The sequence below is a fragment of the Salvelinus alpinus genome, chromosome 15 (genome assembly GCF_045679555.1).
Source record: "Salvelinus alpinus chromosome 15, SLU_Salpinus.1, whole genome shotgun sequence".
NCBI classification, from domain to species: domain Eukaryota; kingdom Metazoa; phylum Chordata; class Actinopteri; order Salmoniformes; family Salmonidae; genus Salvelinus; species Salvelinus alpinus.
Window position 1 is genome coordinate 32028301 of NC_092100.1, and position 8821 is coordinate 32037121.

At 39.1% G+C, this 8821-nt stretch overlaps 1 long non-coding RNA gene across 1 annotated transcript; it reads left to right on the forward strand.

Annotated features, from left to right (window-relative positions):
- Positions 1 to 576: 576 nt before the first annotated feature.
- On the forward strand, positions 577 to 7315 carry LOC139539923 (uncharacterized). Its single transcript, XR_011668037.1, has 2 exons — positions 577 to 710; positions 3736 to 7315. It is a non-coding gene; the product is annotated as an uncharacterized lncRNA (long non-coding RNA).
- The last annotated feature ends 1506 nt before the right edge of the window (positions 7316 to 8821 follow it).

The window sequence follows — 8821 nt, forward strand, 5'->3', positions numbered from 1 at the left end:
CATAATCATTCCCCACACCAGGTGGGCAGTAGGCCTTAACCACAATGCAGGTTGACATTTACTGTCATGAATCTTACCCTAGAGGCACAACGGAGCGATTTCTCTAGATGGGCCAGCTGCAAAGTCAAAATGGGCTATATTGTAAAAATTCATGAAAACAAGCTTTTTGGTGTTAATTTAAGGTTGGGCATTAGGGTTAGTAGTGTGGTTAGGTTTAAAATCAGATTTTATGTCTTTGTGGCTGTACCAGCTAGTGACCACTCTGCAGAGCTGCCTACAGAACAAGATTAATGACGAAAAACGCTAAACTGCAACCACAATACACTACTTTAATCCTGTCCATATGGCAAAGCAGCCATATCAGATTCTTCTTTGTTCCAAGTGAGAAACTACTGCACACCTCAGCTGCGTTTACAAAGGCAGCCCAATTCTGATCTTTTTTTTTCACTAATTGGTCTTTTAACTAATCAGATCTGCAATTTTTCCAATAATTAGGCAAAATATCAGAATTGGGCTGCCTGTGTAAATGCAGCCCTCTTGAAATGTCATTATCACAACCCTTCTCTGTTTTGTCATAGATCTGGACGGAGAATCAGGAAAACACGAAAGTATGACATAATCACGACACCAGCAGAGCGAGTAGAGATGGCTCCTTTGAATGAGGAGAATGATGATGAAGAGGACTCCACCCTCTTTGATGTCAAGTACAGGTAGGCCTACTCTCATCAGTTCAAGGCGGTCCGAACTTGAAGTGAGGGAGCACCAAAACCTTTCCCAAACCCACAAGAGTGGCACAGCCGTTCAGCCTTTTCTTTTTGATTCAGACAGTCCTGTTTATGAGGATGCTTTCTATTTTTTACCTTTATTTATAGCTCACTGATTATTCCTGTTTCAGAAGTCTTCAAAATATTTCAGTGTCATTGATTAACTCATTAGATGAATGTTATAGATATGTTTTTGTCACATCCGTGAATGGGTAACTTTCTCTGTGATATGTTCAGTTCGTAATGCAAAACGCATGTGCCCTGAGCCCTTCTTCATACTATCTCAGTTTAAAAACATAAGGACAAAATTAGAGCATACGGAAATGCGTCATATTGGCTTTTTTGTTTAATCTCCACTACTTTCATTGCCAGTGCTTAAGCAAAATTAAACATTTTACAAGGTAACAATAATGTTCTTCCCTTAGATGTTTAATCATGAAAGGTTTTCTGTGTGGAGCTGCCACACACATTTCCCTTGCCATAATTGCAAATTTGGGAATTGTTTGAAAGTAGGATATTTAGATTTTAGACTGTCTGCTTAATAAACACTAAATAACGATAACCATGAAAGTGGGCACTGTTTGAGCTCAACCCAATACATTCAATATCATCCATCTCACATGGTTCGGGAAGTTCTTGGAGTTAACTGAACCTATGGTTGCACTTTATTTCACGGTAAAGTAATTAATAACTATTATCTAAGAAATGACATGCGAAAATGTTAATTACATAGTAATAACATAAATAACATATGTTTCATTGTGATTCCATAAAACAAACACCACCATGTAACATTTGGTACCAGGTAGCCTAGTTCCAATGTTACTGGTGTTAAATTCTTTGAAGTAGCCTTCAAGAATGTATCCATTGCTACTAAAATACCAGGGAAAATGGAAACAAGTACTGTAAAATAAAGTGCTTCTGGTCTCTGCACAGCTTTACGTCACATATGCTTTCATGTGTAGCAAAATTTCAAGTGTTGATATTAGGCTTCTCCCATCCGTCCTTTCAATTGTTCTTTGACACAGTCCCAATTTCCTGTGAGAAAGATATGGCCTCCTGTTTACCTTATATTCTATAGTATTCGTATTCGTAAGTCAAACTCAGCTCAGCAAGGCTATTTCCTCCCACACCCAGTGGACAGTAGACTTACAAATGCAAACGGATCAGTAGTAAATCAATAGGTAGTATTTCTCAACATTGTTCTTCTGTAAGATGTGGGGTTTCAAATCAAATGTATTTTGTCACATGCGCCGAATACAACAGGTGTAAATCTTACCTTGAAATGCTTACTTACAAGCCTTTAACCAACAATGCAGTTCAAGAGAGTTAATAAAATATTTATAAAATGAACTAATGTAAAAAATAAAATATAAAGTAACACAATAAAATAACAGTAATGAGGCGATATACAGGGGGTACCAGTACCGAGTCAATGTGTGGGGGTACAGGTTAGTAAAGGTAATTTGTACATGTAGGTAGGGGTGAAGTGACTATGCATAGATAATAAACAGCGAGTAGCAGCAGTGTAAAAACAATGTAGATAGTCCGAGTGGCCATTTGATTAAAAGACTGGTTGGGGGTAGAAGCTGTTAAGGAGCCTTTTGGACCTAGACTTGGTGCTCCGGTACCGCTTGCCGTGCGGTAGTGGAGAGAACGGTCTATGACTTAGGTGACTGGAGTCTTTGACAATTTTTTGGGACTTCCTCTGACACTGCATATTTAGTATATAGGTCCTGGATGGCAGGAAGCTTGCCCCAGTGATGTCCTGGGCCATACGCACTACCCTCTGTAGCGCCTTACTGTCGGATACCGAGCAGTTGCCATACCAGGCGGTGATGCAACCGGTCAGGATGCTCTTGATGGTGCAGCTGTAGAACTTTTTGAGGATCTGGGAACCCATGCCAAATATATTCAGTCTCCTGATAGCTCATGTTGATTGAATAGGAAGCCAGGTCTGTCCGATTGTACAGTATTCACAACTTGGAATCATTTCACAAGAAACTATACAGTACCAGTCACAAATGTGGACACACCTACTCATTCAAGGTTTTGTCTTTATTTTTACTATTTTCTACATTGTAGAATAATAGTGAAGACATCAAAACTATGAAATGACACATATAGTATCGTGTAGTAACCAAAAAAGTGTTGAGGTCAGGTGATTGTGGCGGCTAGGTCATCTGATGCAGCACTCCATCACTCTCCTTCTTTGTCAAATAGCCCTTACACAGCCTGGAGGTGTGTTGGGTCATTGTCCTGTTGAAAAACAAATGATAGTCCCACTAAGCGCAAACCAGATGGGATGGTGTATCGCTGCAGAATGCTGTGGTAGCCATGCTGGTCAAGTGTGCCTTGAATTCAAAATAAATCACTGACAGTGTCACCAGAAAAGCACCATCTCACCTCCTCCTCTATGCTTCACGGTGGGAATAGCACATGTGGAGATCATCCTACTCTGCGTCTCACAAAGACACTGCGGTTGGAACAAAAATCTCAAATTGGACTCATTAGACCAAAGGACAGATTTCCACTGGTCTAATGTCCATTACTCGTGTTTCTTGGCCAAAGCAAGTCTCTTCTTCTTATTGCTGTCCTTTAGTGGTGGTTTCTTTGCAGCAATTCAACCATGAAGGCCTGATGCACGCAGTCTCCTCTGAACAGTTGATGTTGAAGTGTCTGTTACTTGAACGCTGTGAAGCATTTTTTGGGGCTGTAATTTCTGAGGCTGGTAACTCTAATGAACTTATCCTCTGCAGTAACTCTGGGTCTTCCTTTCCTGTGGTGGTCCTCAGCCAGTTTCATCAAAGCGCTTGATGGTTTTTACGACTGCACTGTCAAAGTTCTTGAAATATTCTACAATGCAGAAAATAATAAAAATAAAGAAAAACCCTTGAATGAGTAGGTGTGTCCAAACTTTTGACTGGTACTCTATATGTAGCCTTATTCTGTATTTTCACTTGTTTTTCAGGTGAATGCCAGCATTTAACAGAGGATGTTGGATTTTGAACTCACAATTTTCTCCAGTGGAAACACAACCCAAGGATATCTTTCCTAAAGCTGTTTCCTGATGTATTCAGTGTTTGGTAACTTCTGTCAAGTCTAGTCAAGTTACCCATCTCACCCAATATTTGCAGAAGAGGGTACCTCGGTGGTCTTGTTTTCTAGAATGTATTCTGATTGTGAACAAGCTGTATTTACAATCATTTTGTACACATCATACACTTCTAATGCAGAAGCCTCATCTTCAGAGGGATACTGCCCCCAGCTAGCTCAGTAAATGCATATCTTCGTTAAGCTAAAACTAAATACATAGAGAACATTTGATGGCTTCTGCGTAAAGGCAATCCTCTGGCTGTCCTCTAATGCTTATGGTATATTATTCACTGTAATATTAGATGCATTCCTCAGATTATTAGTTTAATATGTATGGTTTGCACACTGAAGAATACTTATTTACTAATTTGGTGCAAAGATTATTTTAATTGTCAACTATTTGGCTATTCCAAATATTACACTAAGCACTAAAATATGCATACACTGTATATTGTCTGAGGCTTTCTGTCCTCTGTCTCGTGGTTGGTTTGGGTGCATATGTTTTACTGTGTGTGTTTGAGAGTCTCCCATTTTGCTGCTATCTAACTGGGGGTTGGTTAAGGTTTTAAGTGCATAAAAGTAAAGTGGAAAACCGGGTCATAGAATAGACTTTGCAGGGTATTTAAAATAAATGTATGCTTCTCAAAAGCTATATATTCGTGTGTGTGTATATACAGTGGGAGAACAAGTATTTGATACACTGCCGATTTTGCAGGTTTTCCTACTTACAAAGCATGTAGAGGTCTATAATTTTTATCATAGGTACACTTCAACTGTGAGAGACTGAATCTAAAACAAAAATCCAGAAAATCACATTGTATGATTTTTAAGTAATTAATTTGCATTTTATTGCATGACATAAGTATTTGATACATCAGAAAAGCAGAACTTAATATTTGGTACAGAAACCTTTGTTTGCAATTACAGAGATCATACGTTTCCTGTAGTTCTTGACCAGGTTTGCACACACTGCAGCAGGGATTTTGGCCCACTCCATACAGACCTTCTCCAGATCCTTCAGGTTTCGGGGCTGTCGCTGGGCAATACGGACTTTCAGCTCCCTCCAAAGATTTTCTATTGGGTTCAGGTCTGGAGACTGGCTAGGCCACTCCAGGACCTTGAGATGCTTCTTACGGAGCCACTCCTTAGTTGCCCTGGCTGTGTGTTTCAGGTCGTTGTCATGCTGGAAGACCCAGCCACGACCCATCTTCAATGCTCTTACTGAGGGAAGGAGGTTGTTGGCCAAGATCTCGCGATACATGGCCCCATCCATCCTCCCCTCAATACGGTGCAGTTGTCCTGTCCCCTTTGCAGAAAAGCATCCCCAAAGAATGATGTTTCCACCTCCATGCTTCACGGTTGGGATGGTGTTCTTGGGGTTGTTTTTATCCTTCTTCTTCCTCCAAACACGGCGAGTGGAGTTTAGACCAAAAAGCTCTATTTTTGTCTCATCAGACCACATGACCTTCTCCCATTCCTCATCTGGATCATCCAGATGGTCATTGGCAAACTTCAGACGGGCATGGACATGCGCTGGCTTGAGCAGGGGGACCTTGCGTGCGCTGCAGGATTTTAATCCATGACGGCGTAGTGTGTTACTAATGGTTTTCTTTGAGACTGTGGTCCCAGCTCTCTTCAGGTCATTGACCAGGTCCTGTCGTGTAGTTCTGGGCTGATCCCTCACCTTCCTCATGATCATTGATGCCCCACGAGGTGAGATCTTGCATGGAGCCCCAGACCGAGGGTGATTGACCGTCATCTTGAACTTCTTCCATTTTCTAATAATTGCGCCAACAGTTGTTGCCTTCTCACCAAGCTGCTTGCCTATTGTCCTGTAGCCCATCCCAGCCTTGTGCAGGTCTACAATTTAACCCTGATGTCCTTACACAGCTCTCTGGTCTTGGCCATTGTGGAGAGGTTGGAGTCTGTTTGATTGAGTGTGTGGACAGGTGTCTTTTATACAGGTAACAAGTTCAAACAGGTGCAGTTAATACAGGTAATGAGTGGAGAACAGGAGGACTTCTTAAAGAAAAACTAACAGGTCTGTGAAAGCCGGAATTCTTACTGGTTGGTAGGTGATCAAATACTTATGTCATGCAATAAAATGCAAATTAATTACTTAAAAATCATACAATAGATTTTAGATTCCGTCTCTCACAGTTGAAGGGTACCTATGATAAAAATTGCAGAGCTCTACATGCTTTGTAAGTAGGAAACACTGCCAATTTTGCAGGTTATCAAATACTTGTTCTCCCCACTGTATGTATGTATGTGTGTATACACACACACATACAGTAGCTCATCTGTTTTTATCAATACGACCTTGCAAGACATGTTTCAGCCCCCAAGGAATGGATAAAGGGTAATTTTGCATTTACAGTGCTTTTTAATTGGACCATACCTCAGTAAATGTACACTACCCCAAACCTAAAACCCATTGTTGAACACAAGTTACCCATTAACTCAGGTGACCTTGTCTGGTTAACCAGTTTTGTTATCTGAGAGAACCCTAGACTATCAACTACAGTAAATGTAGAGGTTTTCAGGCAACTCAAATGAATTCCATTTGAGCTGCCTGATAAGTCATACACCTGTATGCAAATAATAAACTTTCCTCCCTTTTTTCACAAGGGAATGTGTACTAACCCATAGTGGATAGCTGAAGCATTTTGCATACAATCATTACAAGTTAATTTTCTATTATGAATAAAAAGCACATGTTATATTTTCAGAATACAATCTATTGATTCTATTCACTGTTATTATATGGTCAAAAGTAACACCATTAAGGAACTTACCACTTTCTGTTCATTCTTCCTATGCCACATTGACAGACGGCGCATTATGATTTAAAGCTGTTTACTTATTTTACATCTAGATTGATATATTTTAGCCTGCAGTTAAAATACATTACTGTTGAAGATTGACAGTAAGATTCAAGTTTCCCATTGTATGCTAATATAGAAAACTGTAGTCTATTTCATATTTCAGTCATCAGAGTATTTTTATTTAGATATTTTGTGTGTGATTAAGTTAGCTTCAGTTTTCAGTAATGCACAATTGGCGTCTTGTTCCTTTGATCATATTCTTGATGTATTTGTTTTAGATATTTTGTTGCTAGAACATTTCCACCTTCATCGTCCCTCTCCTCAGCAATTTATCTCTTCTACAATATCCTTTCCAAAAGGATAATAGTGTGAATGTTTCTGATCTTCAGTGCAGTGTTTGAATGTACAAGTAATTTATTTTTGGGCTTATGTCTTGTAACAATGTTCATTAGAACTTTTATTTGAAATTAATAATCTGGTTTATGCAGCTTTTCCTCTTGTAAATGAAATGAAATCTGCCATGCTATATGTAGACCTTCACTAATTACCCTCATCCCAACTCTAAGCCAAAAAAGCTTAAGTAAGAAAACCAATGTTTAACGCTTCTTTTATAAAATATTGAAAGCATGTCTACGCTTGGTTTTTCTGGCACAGAAAATGTAGTTGTTATCAACCCACTGGCTGGCTCCATGGATTTCCATTTATATAAAACATTAACCAAATTTAATGACTGTCCCCTACCATCAACTATCTCCTGTCTTGGTCTGTCTGCTGAAACATGTCATTAATTTTATTGAATAATTGTACTGAAATGTGACAAATGTGTACTTGGTCTGTACAAATCTTTGCTAAGCCTTTGGCTTATGGAGTTCCATATGAAGTCAGGGTTGTATATCAACAATACCCTCCCTCTCTTGGGACTCTCCCTCTCTTGGAGGTCACCATTACCCTCCCTCTCTTGGAGTCACCATGTTATACACATTTCCATTAACTTTTCCTCCTTTCTGTAACATTTAAACCATTCCTGTGATACTATAGATTAACTTTATTAGAAAGAACCCTTCCTGACGAAATGAGCCTATTTCAACAGCTTTACAAAGGGAATTTTAGTATGGTGTCCTTCCAAAACAAAAAGCACTTTCAGATCCAACACAATAATGTGCATCAAAGAAATTTGAACAAAAAAGTTGACTGTGTTTCAGAGGACATATATAGACTTCAGAAGGGAAAACCTCAAAATAGAATATAAAAGAAAGATCATAATGATCACATTTTGACAGAAGGATATGTGAACAGCTCTTCAGTATGTCCAACAAGTTGTGATCCCAAGGCCGTTTCAGGGGTAATTCATTTAGTTGTATTGGTCACAGACCGTTTCTACTTTTGCAAAATACAGCAGTTATTTTAGGAATAAATGCGTCTATTACTCTGGATGGCCCTCTGACATCTATAGTAAGACTATATCTATGTTTAACTTAATTGTCAGTGTAATAAGAGCAACATGTAATTCTACAGAAGGATCATATCAAAACAACACTTTTTTGGCAGACAGATGACGTGTGTGAGAGGCTGAGAGGCTGCGACTGGAGTAGGCCATACTACGAATATTTTAAATACTTCTACTAACTTCTATTAACAGAGGCATGTTCCCACTGTGGAAGTAAACATTTTCTACAGTGCTGAACATCTTGCCAAACCTTTGAAACGACTTTTAGAATTAAATATAACTTTCTTTAACACAGCTCCCTTGAGCTAGAGGTGCATATAAACAGACTGCAAAATATTTACACACATTCCATCTCAAGCCCCAGTTTTGTTAAGAAACAATGTTCACATTATTTGTTGATAAGTTGTCTGACAATTATGATGTCCAGTTGACAACATAAAACATTTTCACAGGAACAGCTTCCTACTTATTGATGAGTGGGGCATTTAGTAAAACAACCACAACCTTCTGAATAACAGCAAAGCATTAGCCAATGTCAACCCAAGGTCTTAAACACACCTATATTTGGAAATGGTCTTAAGAGGCACATTCCAAAAAAGTCATTGTCAAAACCTCAGGGAAAAATGTTGAAGATGTTGGCTGTTCCTGTGTAAACAGCTGGGTGTGTTCCCTGTTGGACTGTATTA